Source organism: Budorcas taxicolor, chromosome 16 (assembly GCF_023091745.1).
Source record: "Budorcas taxicolor isolate Tak-1 chromosome 16, Takin1.1, whole genome shotgun sequence".
Classification (NCBI taxonomy): domain Eukaryota; kingdom Metazoa; phylum Chordata; class Mammalia; order Artiodactyla; family Bovidae; genus Budorcas; species Budorcas taxicolor.
The window spans coordinates 70,214,233-70,228,839 of record NC_068925.1 but is presented as its reverse complement, the minus strand read 5'-3'; the positions used below and the strand labels follow the sequence as shown (position 1 = coordinate 70,228,839).

At 40.0% G+C, this 14,607-nt stretch overlaps 1 long non-coding RNA gene across 2 annotated transcripts; it reads right to left on the bottom strand.

The window, feature by feature from the left end:
* Nucleotides 1-106: 106 nt before the first annotated feature.
* LOC128061732 (uncharacterized) lies at nt 107-13,660 on the bottom strand. Of its 2 annotated transcripts, none has more exons than XR_008200742.1 (3): nt 13,577-13,660; nt 10,266-10,514; nt 107-329 (listed from the first exon to the last, which is right to left on the bottom strand). It is a non-coding gene; the product is annotated as an uncharacterized LOC128061732 (long non-coding RNA). The 2 variants fall into 2 exon arrangements; XR_008200743.1 differs by lacking the exon at nt 13,577-13,660 and adding an exon at nt 11,107-11,241.
* Between the last annotated feature and the right edge of the window lie 947 nt (nt 13,661-14,607).

Sequence of the window (14,607 nt, the reverse complement as noted above, 5' to 3'; positions counted from 1 at the left end):
TTATCTAGAGTCTCAAAATCCTTGGCAGGTGTTCAAGTTTTCCCTGCCTTATTTTTGCTTCTGGATATCCATGGCGGCACAGCAGCACCTAGGATCCAGTGTGTCCACAGAGCATTACTCCACACGAGTGAGTGAGGGACAGCTGCTCAGTCGTGTCTGACTCTTCGTGACCCCATGGACTGTAGCCTGCCAGGCTCCTTTGTCCATGGATTTCTCCAGGCAAGAATACTGGAGTGGATAGCCATTCCCTTCTCCAGGAGATCTTCTGACCCAGGGATCGAATACAGGTCTCCCACATTGCAGGCAGATTCTTTACCATCTGAGCCACCCTGCAAAAAAAAATTTAAAAAAAAGGAGCATTCGTCCTTTCAACTAAAACACACAGGAAAAAACTGGACAATTCCTGCACCTCCTAAGCCTTCCCCATGTAAGGGCCCTTGACCCATCTGGTTCCTTTCAGTATAGTCCTGCATTATCCTCTCTGGACCAGCAAGGTGCCAGCTGATTTTCTGGATGCAGGTCGGGTGATCACTTGTTTCTCTCTGGATCACCTGCTCCAGCACGGCCATTCTAACCTCTTAGGGAGAATACTTGACTGGTCACCCACCATTATGCACAAGCTCTCCTCTCCTTTAACCAAGTCGAAAGAGACAGACTGTATTATACACATTTCCCCCTATTAAAAAATATTATACATATTTCCCCATATTAAAATGAAACAGTAGAGTTCCTTTAGTAAAAATAAAATGAACTCCTTTACAATTAAAAAAAAAAAGAATTAAAAACATTTCAGAAAACAGGTATTGTTATACCAAAAGAACAGCAACAAAAATCACTTGAGTGATTTTGAGGGAAAATAAACGTTGTTTAACAAATAGGAGATTAAGAAGATGATGAATATATAGAAAATAGGATCAGCATTTTTAAACTGAGATTATCTTATGTAAAAACAGGGTCTGTGTGAATATATCTTGTTAAGAAAGACTTGTGGTCTCTGAGGACTGGGTGGGTTCCAGTGTTTAGAGTGGTTTCAGAGCAGTGCAAACATACCAACTGTCTAATTTTCTAGTCTGTTCTCTAAGCTTTTCTTAGGCTTGGGGGCTTGGGTATCTGAAGCTTAGTTCAACAAATTATTAATGACTGCTCCTCAGACATACTTTCAGCATTTCTAGAAACCAAATAAAATCAAAATAATTTATGCTCTATAGTCCGTTGTGAAAACTGTAGAAAAATTTAATAATACCACAGCACACTGTAAAGTTTTGATCTTTCCATTGTGACATAGTGGTTTAAACACATCGCATTTAGAGTCAAACAGCATGGTTTCAAACCCAGCTGTTTCGCTTATAAGCTTTGAGATCTTGGGCAAGACTCAGTGGTCTCAAAAGTCACATATCTCAAAACACAGGAAAGTGAAAGTCGCTCAGTCGTGTCTGACTCTTTGTGACCCCATGGACTATAGCCCGCCAGGCTCCTCTGTCCATGGAATTCTCAGGCAAGAATACCGGAGTGGGTAGCCGTTCCCTTCTCCAGCGATCGCCTGATCCCAGGACACCAGGGATCAAACCCAAGTCTCCTGCATTACAGGCAGATTTTTTACCATCTGTGCCACCAGGGAAGCCCTCAAAACACATACATACCTTGTTTTATTGTGCTTTGTTTTATTGTACTCCGCAGATATTGTGTTTTTTCTTTAACACATTGAAGGTTTATGACAACTCTTCATCAGGCAAGTCTACTGGCACCATTTTCCACCAGTTACTTTTTAATTCAGGCCTGTGCATTGTCGTTTTCAACATAATGCTGTTGCACACATAAGACTAGAGTACAGTGTAAAAATCACTGCAGACGGTGACTGCAGCCATGGAATTAAAAGACGCTCGCTCCTTGGAAGAACAGCTGTGACCAACCTAGACAGCGTATTAAAAAGCAGAGACATTACTTGCCAACAAAGGTCCGTCTAGTCAAGGCTATGGTTTTTCCAGTGGTCGTGTATGGATGTGAGAGTTGGACTGGGAAGAAAGCTGAGCACTGAAGAACTGATGCTTTTGAAGTGTGGTGTTGGAGAAGACTCTTGAGAGTCCCTTGGACTGCAAGGAGATCCACCCAGTCCATTCTAAAGGAGATCAATCCTGGGTGTTTATTGGAAGGACTGATGCTAAAGCTGAAACTCCAGTACTTTGGCCACATGATGCGAAGTGCTGACTCATTTGAAAAGACCCTGATCCTGGGAAAGATTGAAGGCGGGAGGAGAAGGGGATGACAGAGGATGAGATGGTTGGATGGCATCCCCGATTCGATGGACATGAATTTGAGTAAACTCGGGGAGTTGGTGATGGACAGGGAGGCCTGGCGTGCTGCAGTCCATGGGGTCACAAAGAGTCAGACATGACTGAGTGACTGAGCTGAACTGAACTGAGGGTAAAAATAACTTATATATGCACTGGGAAACAAAAAAAAATTTGTGTGACTCACTTTGTTGCTGTATTTGCTCTCTTGCAATGGTCTGAAACTGAACCTGCCACATCTCCGAGGTATGCCTGTACCCACCTGTAGCAGATGATGTGGATGTTTCTGACTCATCACCTTCAGTAAGCAACTGATGCTCTTCTTTCATGGATTCCCCCTCCACCCCACATTTCTTGCCACTCCTGCTGGTTGTTAACCGGTGACTCTGGGGGAGGATGGAAGCCAAGCTCCCCCTTCTAGCCTACGCCCCAGCGTTGCCCCTGAAGGACTTTGGCTTGAGATGCAGCCTTACCTGGCTCAACTCCCCTTCCTGACCTGCTTCCCCCGCTCCATACTGGTCTCTTCTGTGGCCAACTCAGGGATAAATCCCTTGCATTCGGACCTCATCTCAGCATCTGCTTCTGGGGACACAGGACTTCATATTTAGCCCTCTTCGAGTTTAGAAAGGACAGAGGAGGATAAACACCTAAAACAGCATCTGGCATATAGGAAGTGCTGTCTGAGTTTTAGCTATTGTTCTCATCTGAGGTTGAACCTATAGTAGCAAGGAGAACCGAGGGAGTCATACAAGGACTTCAAACAAACATAAAGCCGCAAACACACAACCTCTTGAGAATTGTTGAGGGAACTGAATAATCCACATGACTGCTTCCATTCGCATCACTGGTCGCACCCCTGGCCTTAATTACAAGGGAATAAGTGCTTCTGGCTGAGTTGTAATATAAAGAGGCTGCCACTGTGTGCTCCCGTGAGACCCACCACAGGCATTCAATTTAGTTAATAAGTATGGATACTGAAGACTTGAACGTTCTCGCTCCCATGTGCTACTTATTTTTCTTTATAAGTGAAAAGTCTTTGGTTCGTCCTTTAACTGGGTTTCATGGAGTAGTTTCAAGGTTGCTTGTTTGAAGGTAAGCAGCAGGAGTCTTAAGAACTTAATTTTAAGAAATTCAAAGAGAGAGGATGCACTTTGTTCCTTGAGTTTCTTAAACCTATATTTCATATCCTTTCATAGTAATTTGTCTTTTATGGATAAAATATACACAAATCACTTAGGAAAAAAGGCATCTGAAATGACCTTGGGAGGCCAAGTTCTTCTGTTTTTAAATGGCAGACACAGGGTATATTATTAAGATTTCTATATGGTAGCATTTCTAGCACAGCTCAGTAAGAGCATTTACCATTTCTTTATTATTCAGTTCAAATATAAAGGCAAAGAAAGTTACTCATAGGATTTCTTTTTTTATGGTTTTCATTTATCAGCTCCTGGGGAAAAAAAAAAAAAAAACTGGTATAGGCAAAATCCCAACACGATAAAACCAGAACTAAAGTAATAGTGGTTGGGGGGAAACTCTAAGTGAATTATTATGATCCTAGGTCCTAAAAAAAATTATTCTTCTCCGGTTCTCTCATCTGACCCCACTACAGTCTGGCTTTTGTCCACTTCACAGCACTTGAGCCATTAATGATCTCTTCCAGGACAAATGGAATGTTCGCTCTTCTACCCTTATTCACTTTAATCTATTTGTTGCCTTTGTTCGACTCAACCACTATCTTCCTCCTCCTCCATAAGCCTCTCTTCTCCTAATTTTCTCTGATCCTTTAGTATTTTCTTTCTTTTCTATTTTATTATATATTTTAAAAATAAAAATGAAAACGACAATTAGAGGTCGAAGGAAAAAAAGCACCCCCAACCCAAAAAATGTTATTTCACTGGATTCCTCAGGGTTTTTTAAAATGGGTTTTCACATACCATGTATAGGATTTTGTAACCTTTTTCTACAAGATGTTTTATTTTAATTACTTCACGTTGTCATATAATCTCCATAACCTCCACCCTTAATTCCTTTGAATAATTGCATCTCTTGACGCGCTCTCTCCCCAGCAACTCTGCTGATGAGCCAAAAAGTACTTTATGGCCCACATTCTCCTTTTACATTCAAGTCTCCCTTTTGTTCTAATGATATGAATACTATTAAGGAAACAAAACTCCAGTGTCTCACGGAAATATCTGTACCAAAATGCTTTTTATTCTGAAAGTTAATCGGGCAATTTAGATCAAAGATGTATTCTTCTGAAGTGCCTAAAATATATCTTTCCTCTAAATAATTCCCAGGATTTTTTCAGAGTTCCCAGAAAAGTGACAGGTAGGCACAGGCACTTAATTAGTAGTTTTCAACAAGATTAGCATTTTCCAAATTCTGCTCCAGATAAAATCAGTGAAATACTAGTAGATGTTCTATATTAAAAAGAGGGAGGGAGTGGGAGGGATCTCCATTATTTAAAAAAAAAAAAATCGTAAGAAAAATTTTACAGGGTCTCCTTACTGTGAGAATTTTCAGAGCCTTTACTACATTAATCCCAGCACCTAGCACAGTTGGTAGGTGACCAATAAATATTTGCTTAATATATGAATGTGCATTGTGAATCTCCAAGAAATAATACTACGTGTAACAAGTAAATTGGTAAAAGAAAACAATTTATTTGAGATATTTAAATAACTATTTAAAAGATTGTTTATGGTGGGATTATTTGGACTAACTAAAAACAACCAACATATCTGTGGCGGATTCATGTTGATGATGGCAAAACCAAGACAATACTGTAAAGTAATTAACCTCCAATTAAAATAAATAAATTTATATTAAAAAAAATAAAAATAAAAACAACCAACAGTCGTAATGTCCATCACCTTAGAGGCTGGCTGAATGAATTATGGTGCAGTAAAAGACCATGTAGCCATTACAAATTATAATATAGGTTAATGTTTATCAACACTAGAAGATGTCAATGACATATGAGAAAAAGTAGATTTTAGAACACTATGAAATTTTGTATGCTATCTGTCTAAATAGATAGGTAGATATATACATGTATATAGTAATTATTTTTGGTTGGTGCAATTATATATGATTTTCCCTTGGTATTTTATATTTTTATTTTTGATTATTATTTTTTGTATGACCAATACATCTATTTGGTCAGAAGAAACAATAGAGTTATTTCAATATTTAAGCAATAAGTAAATATACGCTGCATTGACTGAACGGAATTACACAGCACTCAGTGGTGTAAAACTGTAAATAGTAAACCAACCTTTTAGAAAACTTTTCCAAGCTGAACACTTTCATCACAAAATTATTTTTAAATAGTCTAGCTTGCTAAAAGCAGCAATAACAAAATTAATGGTAAAACTTATACTGGTAAGTATAATGGTATAACTTATTTATACTGTCTAATACTTCCTTGCATCTCAGTTCTTAGTGTTACTTGACTATCTAAAGAACAACTTGAACCACAGTGAGCATCTTGGGAGCCAAAGACAGCGTCTGGAGCCAGGGCTGGACTGACTCTCACCTTGTTAACTATCCCTGTGGCCGGGATCTGTAGTGACTTTAGCCTCAATCTCCTGAACACTAGAGTAAGGCGTAGGGACCAAATGGTCTGCAGCATTCCTTTAGCCGAAACTTAATGGTTTTACCTAAGATGTCTCGTCTTAATTGTAATGAGATTTTTGGAAAGTAAATGAAATGCAGGGAGTGCTATACAGTGATTTAAGTTATTTTTCTATCCTCTTCACATATGGTAAACATAATAAATCATCAAATAAATATATGCATATATTTTTATATCAGTTCCATGCAGTGTTATCAAAGGTCTTATAAATTTGTATGTTATTTACCCAGCAATTTTACTTTTAGGATTTATCCTAATGAATTATTCAAGAAGATATATAAAAATTTAACTTGATAAAGATGCTCATTTCAACATTATAATAGGGGGGAAAAAGACATTGACAGTATCCAACAAGGAACTAATTAAATGGATTGCTGTACATCATAGAAAATCACAATAGTCATTAAATGATGGAGGAAAATATTTGTCATAGAAAGAGATTTACAACACATTGTTAAGTTGAAAAAAGGTTATAAAATAGCATTTATAATGTGGTCCCATATGTCTGTTGTAAAATATGTATACGTTCATAAACAAAGGTATGGAAGGATCTACAACAAAAATTTTACCTGGCAATCAGTGGGTTTATATATGTCTTCTAAACTTTATAAAGTTAATATACATTGCTTATGGAACAATACAATCAGTGGACTTAGGGATTTTTTTCTACAGTTTATTCTAAGGACTCTGGATAACATAAATAAATCACTTATTGTCAAAAAAAAAAAAAAAGATTCAATAGAACTGTATCAGTAAATCCTTGCTTAAAATGGTAATGTTAAATGGTAAAATCATCAAAGATGCCTAATCACTTTTCCAAAAATAATAAAACTGTAATAAGGACACAAATGAATTTTTTAATGCCCTTGAAAAATGATAGTTTCAACTGCACATGGCTTGATATTTCTTGATCCCCAGTAGTCTGAAAATTAAATGGTGCAGATCATCACCAAGGTCCATGACCAAGAGGGAAATAAAGGAAACCAAGGTGTCAAGATTCTGAATACCTATCACTGGGTTATTTGAAGACTCACCATTTTCCACACTAAGGAATAATTCCAAGTAGTCTCTGCAAACTGTAAAGCCCTTCTTAACATTCATACCTCTAAATTTCAGAAAATAGTATGATTTATTTAAAAGGTGATGGGATCCCCAGAAGGCTGACAATTTTTACTTTGCCTGAAATATTCTATCATTTATAGCCGCCATCATTTAAAAAGAAAAGATATTCTAAACTTGAAAAGATCCTAATATCAGATTTTTTTTAAAGTCCTTCAAGGAAAGTCCCTTTAGCTTTACAAATAAAAGCAGTATCTTGTTCGTGTTTGTCTCATTTTGCTGGCAAAGCCTTTAGCAGGTACTAGCACTGCTTTTTAAGTCTGTTATCTAGTCAAGAGGTCTCTGTTTAAAAAAAGAAAACAGGGTAAACACTGTGTGTATTTGGTCAGCTATTCGGAAGGCTGTGGAGAAGCAATTCAGAGGATTTAAGAAAGTGAACTGTTTAACATTATTTAGGAAAGGACAATTTTTTTTTCCTGTTGAATTTCATTTAAATAACAGTAAACTGAAACTAAAATGAACCTAATCATTTTTCTTCCTGTTTCCCAAACCTCATTCATGTGTTGTGTTTACAAGTTTTATCATATTTGCAGAACACCTCCACTATTATTTATTTTATATTTTTCCTCTCAACCTCTTTCCTCAGCAGTAATATCCGTGATCAAAGGTTTGGTGGGTAAGTGTACACTTTTAACCATTCTGCCATTTAAAGGATCTTGGATATTTGTCTCCACAAACACTCACGTAGTCTAACTTCCTCATTTCACTGAGGAGCAGCGTGTTAAATAATGTTCTTTTTTACTTCTGTGTTTATGGTCTTCCTTGAAGAGAATGGCAGGGCTGTTAATGGATTTGAAAAATAGTAGCAATGCATAGGAGATTCTGTTCATGACATGTCAGCTTAATTGTCTGTAAGATACTTGTGTAATTTTACAGATGTTGCAAGTTACCTATCTCTCCTATTACCAATTTCAATTTTTTTTAAACAGTTCTTAAATGGCTCAACACTCTCTACCTTGTATTATTCACTTATCCAATAAATATTTCTTGGGCACCCACTTTGTGTCTGACACTTCCTGGGCAAAGCAGACAACATTCCTTACCTTCAGTAGGCTCACACTCTAGTAGACTTTTGCAGCTCTCTAAGGATATGGCATGTTTCCTCTTCTAGATTCTAAGTCCCGGGAGGACAAGATCTGGCTCTGATTTAACTCTGACTCCTCCATAGCACACAAGAGAGCCTCTGTACTGCTATCAGGGAATAACTGAACAATGAAAGTCTCCATAGCCCTTCAGTTCATTTACACTTTGGCCGTAAGAACCACACCAATCATTTTCCCTTTTTTCCACTTAACATGTCCTTTTTTCAGTTTTTAATTTTCCTGATTTCAATTTATAAAATTCTGAAGATGAGGAAAAATCAGAGAGAGAACTTGTGGTGAAGGAAAACTAGCAATGAAGCAAGCAAAAAAAATGAACATTTCACCTGGTGCATTCAAAGTGCTCTATTTCAGAAATATGTCAGTGAAATAAATGCCTGAATGTTTAAATTTTCATAAAAAGTAGCATTTAAAATATATTTGATAAGAAAAATTTTTGACCAGTATATATTTTCCAAAATCATTCAAAAACCTATTGGGGTCTTAAATTTGCTGTATTTAAAAATACTATTGTATACATTTATTTTTTTATCAAGCAAAGTCATAAATCCTCTTTTCCCAGCTTAAAAAAAAATACATTGTATTTACCTTAAATTTGCATGATTTAATAAACATTTAATGTTACTAATTGTTCACCCTTTATAGGAAAGAAAACTAAACCAAAGATTTTTCAAAGTGTTGCCATTGCTCACAGTGGAGATGATGACAGTCACTTTTGCACAGATTCTTCTTCAGGAATTCAATTCACAGTGATTGACCTTTTTCCTCCCAATCTTTTCTTCCCTCTTATTAAAAAAACAATAAACCATACTGATGTATTCAAATTCTGTGTAAAGATTAAGCCTATAAAAGGGATAGACTCCGGCTTTAAGGCATTAAACATCATATTTCCTCTCTCTTTTTTGGGGAACTCTTCTGCGTTCAGCTAAATCAGTGGGGACTTCACAGGCAGCACAAAGCCCTGGAACTCTGGCTCCAGGTGAGCTGCTCAAGGTCATGTGCCTTCGGTAACAAAGTCAAGTTCTGTACCCACCACCCCTCCTCCACCACCTCCCCCCAATAAGAAAGTTGCTAATAGTTCTCAGCAAGATCTCTAAGTGTGTAAAACCTCTAAACTCAGTTACCTGTTACCGTCAATACTTTTTTCAACTGGGGAAAAAGGTAGCAAGACTTTCTAGAGATAAAGAAAAAAGCTGACAAGTCTAGATCAGAACCAACTATGTCGGTAATGGGATTTTTCTTGGGTTTTTGCTGCCTTTTTAAAAACTTTATTGAATATATACAGTTGATTTCCAGTGGTGTGTTAATTTCTGCTGTACAGCAAAGGGATTCAGTTATATATATATATGTGTATATATATATACATATATTCTTTTCCATTGTGGTTTATCATAAGAGATTGAATATAGTCCCCTGTGTTATACAGTAGGTCCTTGTTGTTTCTCCATTCAATATATAATAGTTTGCATCTTCTAACCCCAAACTCCCAATCTACCCCTTTTGGGGGGCTGCCTTTTCACTCAATTTTTTGCATCTAGTCAGAATCACTATATTGCCTGCATCATGAGGACAAACACAGCTTAACCTCCCCACCCTCCCGCCTCTTTTTCTTTCTTTTTCACTCCAGATACAAGAGAACATGATTGGTAGTTTGAGACTTGATCCATCTGACTCTCAAATAGTTGGTTATTTTTCTCTGGCTTCTCTTTCTGCTCCTTCTTATTCTGGAGAAGCCCTGACTCTAGTAAAAATGATGCAATGTGACTGAGGTGCCAGTGTTTGGACTGTAAATTACGCATTAGGAAAGCTTTTGCTGCACTCCAGCCCGTAAACAGAGGTTGATTTCTATTGAGTCCACAGCTTTGCTTGCCAGTGAGAAATACATGGGTGCCTCTGGCTGTCTGCTTTGTAAACACTCCAAGTCAATACATATGATTCTATTCACTCAGAAAATGTGTCAGAATTTACCACATAACAAGTATTAATACTACAAATAAATATGATACAGAGTGTCTTCCTTTAACGACCTTTTGACTTACAGGGGGTTATATACAAAGTTGTTGATTATATATATAAAGTTGCTGATTCTATGTCAGGAAGTACAGATAGATAAAGACTTACCTTAGGAAATGGAAATCATTATGGGCAGAAATGTTTGGAGACGGCTTCTCAGAACAGATAGAACTCAAGCTGAGTATGACAGTCAGAGGTAGAATTTTTAAAGCCAGGAAGAAGAGCTTGTCCTTGATGCGATATCCAGTAAGGAGCAACTGAACATTCTTCAACAGAAAAAGCAGTTTTTTGAGATGATGTGTTTGACAGCAGTAACCAAGGCACACAGAGTTGGGAGAGACCAGAGATGAAGCTCACCTATAAATGCACAGAACATTTTGAAAAACTGGAACAGAGTGTGTTAGGAGCCTTCATTTCCCCGGGGTGGTAGAAATGTCTTATCAGTTTTGGGGGTGGGGTCTTGTATTTGGGTGGCATCATGATGCTAAGGCAAGATGTGTTTGCTGCTGCTGCTAAGTAGCTTCAGTCGTGTCTGACTCTGTGCAACCTCATAGATGGCAGCCCACCAGGCTCCCCCATCCCTGGGATTCTCCAGGCAAGAACACTGGAGTGGGTTGCCATTTCCTTCTCCAACGCATGAAAGTGAAAAGTCAAAGTGAAGTCGCTCAGTTGTGTCCGACTCTTAGCGACCCCATGGACTGCAGCCCACCAGGCTCCTCCATCCATGGGATTCTCCAGGCAAGAGTACTAGAGAGGGGTGCCATTGCCTTCTCCGTGTCAGAACCCCTGGTCCTTGGTTATCTCTCTTTTGAATCCTCTCAAACCTATGGGGGTTCTTACGGCGTTATTCCATTCCTTCAGGGTGCAGCCTGGGAGGAAATAAACATGCATGCCCCCTTCACAAACATTCCATCCTCCCTCTGGCTTTCTCTCCAGTTCTCCCTCTTACTTCCTGGGCAGAGGCCTTGCTCCTACATCACCACGGATCTGCTATGACTGGAGTGAGCCCTGAGTCTCCTGAGTTCCTAGGCTCCTGGAGCCCAAGAGTTTTCTCAGTCCTGCTCTGCGATGTCATTTCATCTCTGAGTCAGCACCGCAGACTGGATGGTGATGGAAGGGGTTCAGAAAGAAATGCAGAGCTGTGTACGATCTCTGGCTGCCTAGTGCTGCTGTGATAATCCAGCAACAAAGCCATCAGCAAGGAGTGGCATAAGAATAGAAATGAAGTGAGGTTAAGCAAGAAATAGCGGAAAGGAAGAAAGAAATAACAAGATCTTGTTTGTGACATACTCACAGGACGTAAATGAACTTGAGGGATTGAATGGAACTGATGTCAGCTGTCATCAGACAGATTTTTCCATGGCTCAAATTCCCCTTTCACCTTTCCCTTCATGCACTATTAGCACCAGGTCCTGTTAATTAAAAGTTCTCCAAACCCGTATCCCTTCTTTCCGTTACTGCCCTTGTTCATGCCAGCGACATCTTCCTCTGGGCTACAGACTGCATTACACTTCTTATTTCTCTCTCTGTCCTCACCCTCCTGTAATGTATCCTTGATTCAGCTGTGAAAATGACCTTAAGCAACAATTGAATCACGCTTGCCAAACTTCTCTGGCTCCATAGTACCATACAGGGCATCTAATTCCTAGGCACACAGCTTTATACAACCTTTATAGAAACTTTATAGAACCTTTATAGAACCTTTCATCATTGGGCCACTCCTGCTGGTCCAGCTTTACCTAAGGTCTCCTTCCTAAGGCTGCAGCTTGGGCCAAGCAGGAAGGCAGCGAGGTGCAGTGGTCCAGGGCACAGACTCATTACACACAGCCTGCTTTGAGTCCTCACCCCGCTGTTCACTTGAACAAGTTATTTATAGTGATCCTTCATCTATAAAATGTTGTTAGGAGGATTAGGTGAGACTTTATTTTAAAAGTGCACTTAGTACATAGTCAGAACTATGCAAGCATCTGCAGTAAGACAAAAATACCTCCCCAGATTGTCAAGGTCTCTCCTACCCCAGGGAATTTATACCTTCAGGTTCTTAATCCCATTTGTGGGCCCCTCTTTCCCTCGGTCAATTTTTAGTCTTCCTTCTCAAAGTGAAAGTGTTAGTCAATCAGTCGTGTCCGACTCTGCAACCCCATGGACTGTAGCCCACCAGGCTCCGCTGTCCATGAGATTCTCCAGGCAAGAATACTGGAGTGGGTTGCCATTCCCTTCTCCAGGGGTTCTTCCCAACCCAGGGCTCAAACCCAGGTCTCCTGCATTGCAGGCGGATTCTTTACCATCTGAGCTACCAGGGAAGCCCAGTCTTCTGCTGCTGCTAAGTCGCTTCAGTCGTGTCCAACTCTGTGCGACCCCACAGACAGCAGCCCACTAGGCTCCTCTGTCCCTGGGATTCTACAGGCAAGAATACTGGAGTGGGTTGCCATTTCCTTCTCCAATGCATGAAAACTTAAAAGTGAAAGGGAAGTCGCTCAGTCATGTCCGACTCTTAGTGACCCCATGGACTGCAGCCCACCAGGCTCCTCTGTCCATGGGATTTTCCAGGCAAGAGTACTGGAGTAGGGTGCCATCGCCTTCTCCGAGCCCAGTCTTCTAGGAGGAGTTAAAAAGTCAGTTCCTCTGTGAAGCCTTTCCACTTTGTTAATCCCCCTGAGAACACTTTTATTGTATTACAATTTATTTTAGTTTTTTGTGGCTGCTGGGACAAATTATTGCAGTCTGGGTGGCTTGAAACAACAGAAATGTATTCTCGAGGTTCTGAAGCCTAGAAGTTTGTAATTGGTGTCCCAGGGCTGAAATCAAGGTCTTAGAAAGACCACAGTCCTTCTGGAGGCTCCAAGGGGAAAATCTGCTCCTCGCCTCTTCCAGCTTCTGCTGGAGGTCCCGCATTCCTGGGTTTATGGCCACATCCCTCCCATCTCTGGGTCGGTCTGTGTCAAATCCCCTCTGGGGATGTGGGAAGGCTCTTGTGATGGCATTGAGGGCCCATCTGGACAATCGAGAATAATCGCCCAGCTCAAGATCCTCAATTTAACACATCGGCAAGACCCTTTTGAACCATATAAGGTAACATGTACAGGCTCTGGGGATCAGGGCCTAATATCTTTGGGTGCCATTATTCAGCTACTACGGAACGGCTTGCACATGTGTTGGTCTTTTCACCATGGTACGACAAGGATTTAGCACCGGGTAAGAACATGTAGTCAATGAGCGGAATACACGGAATACAGAGGTACGGTGGTATAGGCAAGGGGCCCACTGTCCGTGTTCATTGGTATTCCTTCTTTGCTAAGGCTTTATATCCCCAGGCCAGAGCTGTTGCCTTCATGTGCTAACCTGTGGCTGGAAGGATATTTCACTCATACATTATTCAATAGATCACCTTCTAGGTTAGAGAAGTTAAGTGAACTTACCACTTCTTATCGCTTTTCCTGAGCTATGGTGAGGCAAAGTCCCCAAAAAGCTCCGTTCAAGCTCCATTCTTTCCAAGCTGTGGGGTGGCAGGCAGGGAAAAGGTGGATGGAGACTCTCCCGGAATGCGAGAATGCGTGGCGGCTGGCTGACAAGCATGAGCTGCATTAAGAGTGCTGTCACCGATCTGCTGCCCTGGTGAGCTGCCATCCCTTGGCAGTTTATTTTAAACACAGTTTTCTTCATAAGCTAAGCTCCTAAATTAATGGCTAAACTTAATTGACCATCTTTCCATCTTGAGTCATTTGGGTTCAGCACAGGCATTTTTCTCAAATGAAGCTGTTTCTTTTCCAGTGTTCTTAAATTAGACCCATCCTCACCATAAGTCTGTTCCCGCCACCACTCACCTGGAAAGACAATTCAGCAGTTAACATGATTGTTTTGCTCAGTTGTTGGAAATCCTTCTCAGCGAAAGAGGAAAAGACTTGCAGTAAAAAGTTAACAAGCAGATTACTTTGCATAAGGAATCCTTATACGGCACATTGTTTACTGTGTTGTAATTGCGCATTTCTACGCCAGTCTTTTCATCTTTGTGCTGGTTAGAGCTGCCAGAAATCAGAAAGTTAAAAAACTATGTGGAGTCACTGAATTTATCCAAGATTTGCCTATGTAGGTGTATATCTGAAAGCTTCTGAGGTTTAAGATAATTCTCGCATTAAAATACAACATCCATGTGTAGTAAAACACAGTAATAAAAACTGATTTAGGTGTAAGTGTGTGCTCAGTCGTGTCCGACTGTTTGCGACCATATAGATTGTAGCCTGCCAGGCTCCTCTCCATGGAATTTTCCAGGCAAGAATTCTGGATTGGGTTGCAATTTCCTCCTCCAGGGGATCTTCCTGACCCAGGGATCAAACCCCCGTCTCCTGTGTCTCCTACACTGGCAGGCAGATTCTTAACCACTGCACCACTTGGGAATATGATTTAGGTATGGTAACTGACGTAAAGCTCATCTAAATCTGGCATCTGTCAG